The sequence below is a fragment of the Cryptotermes secundus genome, unplaced genomic scaffold (assembly GCF_002891405.2).
Source record: "Cryptotermes secundus unplaced genomic scaffold, Csec_1.0 scaffold262, whole genome shotgun sequence".
Classification (NCBI taxonomy): Eukaryota; Metazoa; Arthropoda; class Insecta; order Blattodea; family Kalotermitidae; genus Cryptotermes; species Cryptotermes secundus.
In genome coordinates, this window is record NW_019739214.1 from 2,140,791 (window position 1) to 2,153,563 (window position 12,773).

At 40.3% G+C, this 12,773-nt stretch overlaps 1 protein-coding gene across 1 annotated transcript in view; it reads right to left on the reverse strand.

The window, feature by feature from the left end:
* The window catches only part of LOC117282028 (adenylate cyclase type 3), a 295,000-nt gene that overhangs the window by 241,522 nt on the left and 40,705 nt on the right, over positions 1–12,773 (reverse strand). The window lies entirely within an intron of this gene.

The window sequence follows — 12,773 nt, forward strand, 5'->3', positions numbered from 1 at the left end:
CTAACAGAAAATAATCCTTCCTGGTTTTTTTTTAATTTTCACTGAAGTTTGTAATGCAGAATAGCAACGACGTGGTTATACTTAACATACAGTTAAATTATAAAATTCCTAACCTCTTCGTCAGCAATATACACTCACGGATCTAAGAATTATTAAATGTTATAATATTCTGTTCATTTTCCTGGTTTTCTGTTCGATGGTATAATAATAATAATAATAAGAAGAAGAAGAAGAAGAATAGCCGCAATTGAATTATTTCATTCGCAGTTCTGTTCCAAATTAATGCAGATCCTAAAGGAAACGGGTATCGATTGGCGTGAAAGAAGATTGATCAGCAAATTGTACATGGATCAGAAAGTTATAGTACGACTGGACAGAGGGGAGACAGGAAGTGTGCAGATTGGAAGAGGAGTTCGACAAGGATGCTGTTTATCACCAATTCTGTTCAACTTGTACAGCGAATGCCTTACCAAGGAAGCTCTGGATGGGCTCGGAGACTTCAAAATAGGAGGGCAAATTATTCAAACTGTGAAATATGCAGATGACCTTGTGTTAATGGCTAAGGAAGAAACTGTGCTACAGGGCATGATTGATAGACTAATTGAAATTGGAAGGTGCTATGGCATGGAAATGAATGTGGAGAAAACAAAAGTAATGAAAATTTCGAGACAACCAACCCCAGTCACAATAAAGATAGACCAAAAACAACTGGAGAATGTGAAATGTTTTAAATATTTGGGTAGCTTGTTAACAGATGATGGAAGGTGTACTAGTGAAATTAAATCCAGGATTGCCATGGCAAAAGCTGCATTTAGCAAGAAGAAGAATCTTTTTACCAGCAAATTGGACTTAAATTTGAGGAAGAAACTAGTGAAATGCTACATTTGGAGCATAGCTCTGTATGGGGCTGAAACATGGACACTTAGGGCAGTAGATGAGAAACATCTGGAAAGGTTCGAAATGTGGTGTTGGAGAAGGATGGAGAAGATCAGTTGGACCGATTATGTGAGAAATGAAGAAGTGTTAATTAGAGTCAGTGAGCAGAGGAATATCCTACACGAAATAAGAAAACGGAAGGCTAATTGGATTGGTCATGTTTTACGTAGAATCTGCCTTGTAAAAGAAGTTATCGAAGGAAAGATAGAGGGGCGGATAGAAGTGACAAGAAGACTAGGAAGAAAACGTAAGAAGATGCTGGATGACCTTGGGGACAGAAGAGGATACTGTCATTTGAAGGAGAAAGCTCTAGATCGCATCAAGTGGAGGAATTGTTTTGGAAGAGACTGTGGACCTGTCGTCTGACAGATTACTGATGAACGAATGAATGAGGGATTTGCGTGACTGATTAGACGGTTTCTGGAAATTATGATTAGATTTATTGGCACTCTTTTACAATTACAATCAATTATAACAGCAAACCTGATCATCACGTCTGGTAACACATAAAATTAGCACAGTAATAGAATTTGGTGTTCCACAAGGAATTATTTTACTATCTGAAATGCTATATATAATATTCTGTAAGATTATTTTGTTTTACGCAATTAAATAAGCCGAGAAAATTAATGTACTGCCATTTCTTCAAATTGTGTCCAGTACGTCCAATCGCTGTGTGTACACTGAATTGAGTGTGACAGTCACTGTACTATCTTCTCGGGCACATGTTTGGTTTCCTATATATCCCATCATTTTTCAATATAGATACATAAGAATCGTTTAATAATAGCTGCAGTACACCTCGGTGAAGACAGAAATAAGTTTCTTGTCAAAATACTAAATCCTCAGGCCTTAATCACAACGTTTCACCTTATCGTCGAAGCGCAGGTCTAGACGCAGAGAGATGGATGCACATGAGGCATTGAGGACGAGCATGGGTTTAGAATTCATTCTGAGCTTGAGTTGGTGTTGCATGTGGAGGGATACATCTAACGTCACGTTCTAGCAAGTCCACAGTTGCAGAATGAGCTAAACTAATATCTGTGACAAATCATGTCTAGGAAGACTACAATGTTTGCTGCTGTTGAGAAGTCTTATATCTTTTAGAAGCGCATTCTTAGCTCTTAAAATATGTCATTATCGGAATTTACTTGCTCGTCTCATAAAATCGAATTCGGCTGAGTAATATTACGCGGTAGCGTAAATAGTTGAGGCACTCTGATGCTAGCCGGAAAATCCCGGTTTCGATTCCCAACGAAGTCATTGGATTTTCTCACTTGACATATTTCTTGTAGCCGGATAATTGCCCCGGGGTCGACTCAGCCTCTAGAGGAAATGAGTACCAAGAATATTTGTGGGGTAAAGGGCGGCCTCGCCGTCAACTGTGAGCCGATTGCCTGGAAAATGTAGGAGCATCGACGTCTCACAACCCTATGGGCCTCCACGACCTGTTACAAGGTTAGCTTTACTTTCTCCCTTTACCTACTTACAGCTAATATATGTAATTATTTAAGATTTGTATTGTTTACAATTGATTTCGATTGCATTGCCGAATTGAGAATCTTTCTTTGTTTCCGTTTGCGGTAGGTCGTCCGGATGTGGTAAGGAAATTGTGCTTTACACACAGTTGCAACCTTTGTTACATTAATTAGCAAGTGTATATGTTGCTGTAGTCAAAAGGTAAAAAGTTACTTTCATAAATGCCATAACTCGTTTGTACGAAGAAGAGAATACAAAACCAATGCATAATTTGTTACTTCACCCACTACTGTTATATGCAATTAAATGTCTGTGTGTTTTGATAATTACAGTTAACCTGCACATAAATATCGTGTCATTTCGAAACGTGGAATTTCCATTTGTTTCTGGATATTGTACTTCGGGTTTTATTGAGTCTGTTGATAAATAATTGAAGGTTTACGAGCTTGACGAACTCGTTGTTGACGTTCATTATATGCTGAACATCGCCTGTCCTCCTCAGTGTTCAGGTTTAGTAATGAACAGTCCGAAAACGAGGACAATTATTCACGCTGGTGTTGTATTAAGTGAACTACAAGACGTAGGAAAAAATCGCGTTAACTTATTTAATATTGTATCATTTCTTCGTCGTATATATATATTTTTTCCTTGGCACTACAGCCCCAGTGGGCCTAGGCCTACCTCCATGAACTTCTCCGTTCACTTCGGTTTTTCTAGATCTTACACGTTCGGTAGGACTCCTTGGGAGGGTGATCGGCTCGTCACAAGGCCTCTACCTGTACACAAACACAGAAAAACGCACACACACAAACTAAACATCCATGCCCTGGGTGGGATTCGAACCTACGATCCCGGTTTCCAAGCGAGCGAAAACAGTACATTCCTTAGACCGCTCAGCTACCGTGACTGGCTCTTCGTCGTATACGGATTGATGAATTTATTCAATTGATTTTGTTCTATTTCCAGTTCGGCGCATTTTATGTTTTCTGTTGTTTTAACATTTAATTGGCCCATATACTATTATAACTTCCTTTATTCAAATTTTAACAAAATATTGTTCGCTCTCTTTGTTGAGTTATTTTCCTCGTGTTATAACACTTTAAAGTCTGACACGTCTGCTTCGAATTAATTTTGTACTGGGATTGACGGGAGGTGATATATTGTGATTTTTATCCCTGCCCCTGTGATCATCGATGCTGATGCGCCTCCAAACCCACTCACCGACTCACCGACTCACTCACTCACTCACAAGACCTGACTGATGATACTTGTGTATATTGTATGACAGTGTGGAACTGAGCCCGCAGATGAGTCAGACACGTCACAGGACATGCGCAATGAAAGATTTATCACAACTGTCAGTCTCGTCGAGATACTCTGGAACAGGTGTGTTAATTGACGCTATTTCAAATGGATTTATGTAGAGTTCGATTGAATTTGCCTAGCGATAAAAAGGAACACGAGCGTTGAGAAATGAAGTGGAACAAGGTGGAAGAAATGAAGGAAGTTAGAGAAACAAAGAATTGAGAGAAGAAGATCCAAATTTTGGGATGAAATAACCAGACAAAGGAAGACAAAAAGAACATAAAACAGAAAGAAACAGGAATACGAGAGAACATAATTGATATTTGTAATCCTGAAGGAATGCATGTACTGTCTAACATTTTAATTTATTTAAAGGCCTCCGAAACCTCTATCAAAAATACAGAACGTAATTCGGGAAATTTGGCGAAAAAATTTAGCATTTTTGTCTCTGGAAGAAAGTGATTCATACATATGTTGAGTATTGAGATTAATGAAATCCTTGGTTACAGAGTTTTACTCATTAAATAGAAGCATTTCATTGTTAAGACCAAAACCTTGCTGGAGTACTACGAGCTTTACACACGGGGAGCTCTTGAGGTCTCATACCAATGCGTGTACTAACTAACTCCCCTGTTGACACCTGAAGTTTAGTGATACTTATTTGGCATTAGTGCGTTTGGGTATCAAGATGCTAACAAACTTGAAGTACGTTTCAGAGACTTCGGTAAAGTCTTTTATCTAAGTGAAATAACGTTTTATGGATAACAAAATTTTAATGATATTTCATATTTTTACAGAGCATGTTAAGTATGTTTCAGAATGGTACAAGGCATTACGCCGGTCACGGTAGCCGAGCGGTCTAAGGAATGTACTGTCTTCGCTCGCTCGAAAGCCGGGATCGTGGGTTCGAACCCACACAAGGCACGGATGTTTGGTATGTGCATGTGTTTATTCTATGTTTAAGTAGAGGCCTTGCAACGAGCTAATTACTCGTCCAAGGAGTCCTACCGTCTGTAAAATCATCATGAAACTGAGAAATCAAAGGCTAGGGACCGAGGGGACCTCAGAACCAGTGAAAAAAGCAAGGCATTATATGTGGTTCTAAAATAGTTTAAATATATAAAGAATAGAAGAATGTTAGAAACAAAATTTGAACTCGTTAAAAATATTAATATTTAAGCTGCCTTAGTATCGCTTTTATGTCTTTAAATATAATTGTAATAAAATGCCCGAAATGGACGCCATAAATACACGGATAAGAAAGACTGGTGTTTATAAGATCATCAATAATTTCCCAACATCATTCAACTTTTAAAGCCTAGTGGTTATTACATTCACAATCAGCTTTAACAGAATATAAATCTGCGTTGTATACACAGACTGTTTTTGTGTGTTTAAAGTTGTCCTCGCAATAAACAGCAATTAACCGGTTCATCTTTGTAGCAGAGACATAATATTGTGACATGTTGCGCAAAGGAGAACCCCCCCCACCAGCAGTGCCGCGGCGGGTGAGTTAGCGCTCCCCTCCCCCTCCTCCGCACGGTAACGTAGCGGTGACGCCACCGAGGAATATCGCGGTTGCTAGGCAGCAGTCAACAACTCCGGACAGCGTGGCTAGCAACACGGCACCAGACGACAATTGTCCGATCAAGGCTACATAAGGAGCAGCGAAGGCTATTCACAGTCAGTCAGTCAGTCCTGGAGCTATCTCCGAGTCAGTCCTCGAGCTACCTCCGATTTAGTTCCGAGTTAGCCAGCAACTAGTCAGTTGTATTGTGGCATTTGGAGTGTACTATTTGTGATACTGCAGATAGCAGTAATAGTGAATCTGTAATTTGGGTGATTGTAAGTGCGAATGTGAAATAAAATTCGCTACATCAAATACATCGTGAAGTTATTTGTCGCTATATACCCCCGATACCCGACAATATGTTACCTGTGAGGTACGGTCTGACTTTCCCTGTATTCTTATATAAATTTTGTCTGCAAAGTGTTAATAGTCATCTACTGAAACGGATATATAAGACAGTATACAAGTATAGTATATTGCATACTGAGTTAATATGACCATTGTGGATTTCTTATAAAGTACTTTATCTTTTGTTTTGATGTCATTGGTTAGAAATTACTACACAAATTAGAATTTCGACAATTGATATTAGACACATAATTCACCCCAAAGACTCGAATGTCTATCACATTCAATCGGAACTGCGATGACCTTCATGATCAATCAAGCATAGAATTGTTGAAGACAGAGGAGGTTATACATAGTAGTACTATCTAATTAAGATCTAAAAGTTTGTGACGAAGATCTATTGCTACAAATATTATGTTTTTTGACATTATCCATCGTCTTATCTATTTTGTAAAAGCCGTCCTATTTCTTCTTAAGATTACAACGTTTCGGAGACTGGATTCTGTCCCCGTCCCAAGGTTAAACCTACTCAATTGGATCCAGTAGATAGAGCTATCTATTGGACCCAACTGAGTAGGTTTTACCTGAGAATAGGGACAGAGTCCAGTCTCCGAAATGTTGAGTTCTTAAAAAGAAAGAGGACGGCTTTAAAAAATAGACAAGACGATGGATAATGTCCAAAAACATAATATTTGTAGTACTATTTAATTTTTATTCTGCAACGATTTACGGCGTTGTGACAATAGACGGATTTTTGGATTATTGTATTTATTGACCAATTACAGGTCGTACTACAAACAACTATAACAATATCACTTTTTGCATACTTCACAGTTACAAACGCCGGTGCTCTTTGTTTATTGCAATCTACACTATTTGTTTCTCGGAAACTAATTTTAACAGAGAAACTATAAAATTCTCATTGAATTACGCACTATAAATATCACATGCAAACATTTCTCTTCACAGCCAGATGGCAACTGAGCTCATAGCGCCATCTTTTGAGCATCCCTTGCATAGCCAAACTCTCGATTAACTGCTCACTTGGAACTCCGGAACTCGACTGCTTAGCCTTGAGTCTGAGCCTTATGTTACGATCGACGGTCAGTCGGCCAGTCTGTCTTGGAATATAGCGCCCACCTGGGGCTTGCTACAACATCTTTATTACTGTCAGAGAGTTGCGGCATTGTTGTAGTGGGACGCTCTCTCCGACGAGAGGATGGGTGTGTCTTTTACAATTGCTTCTGGTCCTCGCCAGCGCAGTCATCCTCGGGTCCGAGTTCCGTGCCACTCGCGACCATATTTTACAGTCTTAGTTCCGAGACTTTCCTTTTCGTCGCCTCCTACGACTCTCAGTGCTACGGTGGAGGTATTCTACCCCGCCTCCAGTCGGCCAGTCTGTCTTGGCATAAAGCACCCATCTGGGGCTTGCGACCAGATCTTTATTACTGTTTGACAGTTACGGTCTTGAGTTTTGTGAGCGCCCTCTCTGGCGAAAGGACGGATCTGTCTTTTGTATATGTTGCTGGTCCTTGCCAGCGCAGTCTTTCTCGGGTCCGAGTCCCTTAGTACTCGCGACCATATTTTACTGTCTCAGATTTGAGACTTTCCTTTTCGTCGCCTCCTACGACTCGCATGGTCACAGTGGAGGTATTCAAACCCGCCTCCACACGGGCGTACTGCCGGTTCTCAATTGAACTCTTCTTTATAACCACTTTGCACGGACCGAATAGAAAACATCGTTCTCGAAAATTCCTCTATTAATACTTGTGTATCATTTGCAACGGAAAATTGGTGACTCAACCGTTGTCTAGCAATCGACGCCTTCTCTGGCCCCACTATTCCGGCCTTCAGGCATCATGTCATAGTGTTTATTTATAATTCACTTAACGACTCTGTCGATGGCTCAGACACTGTAATACCGACTGGTAGGACGAGTAATGAAAAATAAGTTGGGAACTACGTGTATTTTAAAGGAAAGTGTCATCCCATAATTAGAGATATTATCACAGCCTTAGGCTAGAAGGGGGCACGCGGTAGCATAGTTGGTTGAGGCACTATGCTACAAACCGGAAGGTCGCGGGTTCAAGTCCCGATTAAGTCACTGGATTATTTTTTCAATTGACCTAATCCTTCCAGCCGCACTATGGCCCTGGGATCGACTCAGCCTCTAACAGAAATGAGTACCAGGAATTAATTAAATAAGTTTCCTGGTGAGTAAAGCGCGGCCGGCGCGTAAGGCTGACAAACTTACCGCCATCTTTGAGCCGATTTTCTAGATCAGCCGTGTCAAACATGCGGCCCCCATAGCCACAAAGAGCGGCCCCTCAACTTTTAGAGCTAATTGATATTAAAATCAATATTAAAATTTTAGTAAAAATGTTTTTTGTAAAGACAATTTTTCCAACAGACCAGAAGACAAGAAGTCTTAAGCAGACATAAGATAGCAGGCTGCAGGAAATTCAATGTTTTGCTATTTCTAACATAATTTCTTGTGTAATCTCTCTTTTTACTTATTGAAAAGCTGTTTGATACTTGTCAAAAATGGCATTCTCTTGCTTTCTAAAACTGTAAGATATGTGATTTTAGGTAACTATATTGAAATTATTCCTAAATATTAAATATAATTAAATTTTCTTGTATCAAAATCTAATGCATATTTCTATTTGGAAGTGCGGCCCTGGACTATTATTTATAGGGCTNTAAGCAGACATAAGATAGCAGGCTGCAGGAAATTCAATGTTTTGCTATTTCTAACATAATTTCTTGTGTAATCTCTCTTTTTACTTATTGAAAAGCTGTTTGATACTTGTCAAAAATGGCATTCTCTTGCTTTCTAAAACTGTAAGATATGTGACTTTAGGTAATTATATTGAAATTATTCCTAAATATTAAATATAATTAAATTTTCTTGTATCAAAATCTAATGCATATTTCTATTTGGAAGTGCGGCCCTGGACTATTATTTATAGGGCTGAGGTGGCCCCCTGTACAAGTTGAGGACATGCCCGGTCTAGATAATATGGGAGCCTCGACGTCTCACAACCCTATGGGCTTTCACGGCCTGTTACAGGGATAGCTTTACTTTACTTAAGCTAGAAGAACTGAGAAAAATTACAAAATCTCATTCATGTTGATCTGTCTAAGAGTCGGTATTTGAACTTGGGACTTCCCGGATATGAAATATTGCATGATAACCACCCGAGCTCTTTCTCAGTGTTCTAGAGAATATTTGAGGTATGGGAAAATGTAAGCAGTTGTTTTCTCACTCCAAAGGGAAGAACAGAAATGAGGGGACTGAAGAAATATTTGAGGAAGATAAAGGAAATGGCATGCGGCTAATGAAAGCTGCTTAGTGTGTGTTATGAATGTAGTAAAGTAAGTGTGAATGGGTGCAGGTGGCATGCGCCGAGCATGAGTAAGGTGACAAATGCGCCCAAAATTGTTGCCAGAAGTCCTGAACTGAAGAGTCCACTTAGGAGTTCTACTTGTAGATGAAGATAAAATAGTAATGTGACATGACGCCCGAAAGCCGGAATAGTGAAATCAGAATAGACGTTCATTGCTAGGCAACAATTCGATAAACACATTCCCGCGGAAATAAATACGCAAGCAACAACCAATTAACGTCCGTTTCCATGCAGCGACACTGCAAACACGTCTTTCCAAAAATAGAGAGGCTGTGTTTTCTGCGTGGTCCGTGCAAAATGTTTATAAAAATATTCAGTTGAGAAGAACTGTGTCAAATTTCGAGACGCCATCCTGCAAGAACACGAGCTTGGGAGCAGAGGTATTGAATTGAGTCGAGTCTTCGGAATTGGAGTTGCAGAATGATGGCAAGAAAGGAATTAGGCTGTAAAAAGAATACTGTATGTGTGATTTGAAGTTACAGCGAGACTCATGTGCATCCTTTGCAAGATAAGACTAATGAAGACTGAAAACCCCTAGTTCTCGTGTACCGGTGAACTGTGTTATCAGTGGTAGCACTGTATTTCCTGTAGTTCCGATGTGTGTATGAGATGTCAGTAAATCCAATCATCCAATACAATACCCGTCTATTAGTCACGCGCACACACGCCCATGAATAGCGACAGTATAATGGATCTTACAGAAATACGGCGTCATGATGCGGACTGAATTCATAATCACCAGGATAGTGCTCAGTGGCGAGCATTTGTTAATCAGGTAATAAAACTTCCGGTTCCTTAAGCGGTAGATAATGCAAATTACAGCTGTCGGAAAGAACTCTCATTACTTGATTACTTGATTCGCGGGAAAAATTGTCCTATTGTTTCTATTAGTACCATCCGCTTTAACGTAATAAAACTTTGTATCCTACCCACGGAATATATTCGTGTCTTTCATATCGTTCTCACAGTAAACAACGTTTATTTGCCTAAACAAAGTTAACTGGATGATCCCTGTAGCGGAGACATAATGTATTTCCTGTGAGGTACGAAATAAATGCTTATATATGAAAATAAATTCATTCTTAAATAGTTAAGTAGAGGTGGTTTCGAATACCTCCTCCGTGACCCTGCAAGTCGTAGGAGGCGACGAAAAAGGAAGTCTCAAATTTGAGACAGTAATATACGTATAGTCGCGAGTCCCAAGGGACCAGCAGCATATACAAAAGACAGACCCATCCTCTCGTCAGAGAGGGCGCCCACAAAAACAAGACCGTAACTGTCAAACAGTAATATAGATCTGGTCGCAAATCCCAGATGGGTACTTTATGCTAAGACAGACTGGCCGACTGACGGTCCGTCGTAAAATGAGACAGACTCTTAAATAGTCAACAAGAGAAACAAACTTAAAATTTCAGTTCAACGTATTACATTTTGAAGTCTCAACAAAGTAGAGCTATCCTAATTACCCACCACCCATTTATTAGCTATAAGACTGTAGCAAGTGCTTCAGTGAGATTATTCGCAATTCTCCTTATTACAGCTCATTAGTGTTGCATTCATTTTCCTGGAATTAGAAGGCGCTTGAATCTAGAAACAATAAACTGCCAATATAATAGAAGCTTTGAGGAATGGCTATTCAGCACCTGAAGGTACGATATAAACCGAAAATGTTAGAGAAACGCGTACTTCTCTTCGAGTGGTAAGATCTCCTGAATAATGGTACCACTATTTTCATGAGTATAGACGGGTTTTAGATTGAAGACAGGATTAATTGGACTCTTTGATGCAGCGCGTGACTACACTTTACAGTACAATATTACACACACACACACACACACACACACGCTAACGAACACGCACACGCTAACGAACACGCACACGCAAAACCATCATACGAATGACACGTAGAAAGGCACTCGAAGTAAGCAGGGAATTCTGAAGTCACACCTCAAGCTCTGTGGCCTGCTGCGATATCGCTCTTGAAAAGGGATGGATCAAAGGCCAGCCGCTGTTCATGGACCTTTAGGAATAACATATCACCCGAACGAGAAAGTCAACGTGATCGTGGATTGTTTACAAAACGAGATCACGTCTTCTGACCTCTGTGACGAAACCATGTGCGACAGGTGAGGACACAGTCCAAACTGTGCCCACATCTGTAGACAGCACCCCTCTGGGGAAAAGTAAGACATTGTGACATACATAAATTAATAAATTCATGAACATTTAGAAAATCTTTTGGACATGTTTATATTCCAAACGACTGGTCTACACATCCACCGAGAAGACCACTGGTACATTTGACACATTTATTTAATTACGGCCTTCGGCTGTTCTATTTTCGAAAGCCTGAGCCATGCAGTGGCTCCGGTATGACGTCATGGGCTTCCAGCCCCTTGATCGAGGTTCTTAAAATTATCCCCCACCCCATCCCCATGCGGGACTGGGTCACGTGGTGTTGCCCTCTCCCCTCCTTTCTACCCCTGGGAGCCTGGCTTGGAAGTTAATTCGAGTTCGGAGTTCAGTTCTGGTTATGGATCCATAGGGCCTTGCTCGCGGCGCCGAGCCAGCCGGAGCGACCGTCAAATTCCTGTTCGGCTGGGAGTCCAAATTTGGTTTCGGCAAATACTGGGCTGGTTCGCGGCCGACAAGATCGCCCGCGGTCGCACGTCGTTGGGTTTGTAGGACGGCGACGACTCGTACCAGTTTGGTTAAATCTGTTTTTATAATTTATATTGTGTATTTAATTTAGACTCAGCCTGTGGCCCGGCTATATGTAGTAGTTATGTTTTCATGCAACCAAGGCAAATTGTTGCGCCAGTAAATATGGGCCATTCTGCCCGAGTTAGATGCCGCTGTGTGGGAGCATGTAAATGTGCAGTTAGTTCAGTTGTTCTGTTTAATTTCTGTTGTGTTCATTAAATTCTGTTATTTGTTAATATATTGATTGCCATCATTTGTAACTACATTTACCACGCTGCTAGCTTGGATCCCTTACTCTAACTTAGGGAGCGTGCGAGCACAGCACGAGAGCCATATGACGGATCAACGTTTCCCCCTCCGATTGAGGAAGGGTAGACGGAGCCGAAAGGTGCCAGAGAGTGACGGTGCTGTGGTAGCAGACCGTAAGATGGTACAAGTGGTACATATAGTACCAGAGCGGACAGCGGCACAAGTGATAGCAGAGGCAGAACGGCTCAAGCCTTGGAAAAAAGCAAATATTCTAACGTTATCAAAACCCGGTAAGAAACAACAATTCTCTCAAAATTTACGTCTAATTAGCCTCGTGCTCACAGCAGGCAAGCTGTTCGTGAAAGTTATTCTGTAAATAGTTCAAATGCACATTGGAGAAAGAGGTCTGCTTAATATAAACCAGTTTGGTTTCCGTGCCCATCATTACATGACACTTAATGTATGAGACTTACAGGTCACGTCACTTTTAATTCCAGGAATAACATGTCTACGACTGTTGTATTCTTGGATAATGAACAAATTCTTTGATATACTATGGCACCTTGGCTTGCTGTATAAATTTTCGGAATTAAAAATTTGTATCAATCTACTGAAGATTATTGTTTTTTTCTTTCTAAGAGAAAACTCAGAATTTCTATCAAAGTTGAAGTATCTATTCTAAGGGACATACAACCAAGAATGCAGCAAGCTCCATCCTGTCACTCACATTTTACAGCATATATATATATATATATATATATATATATATATAT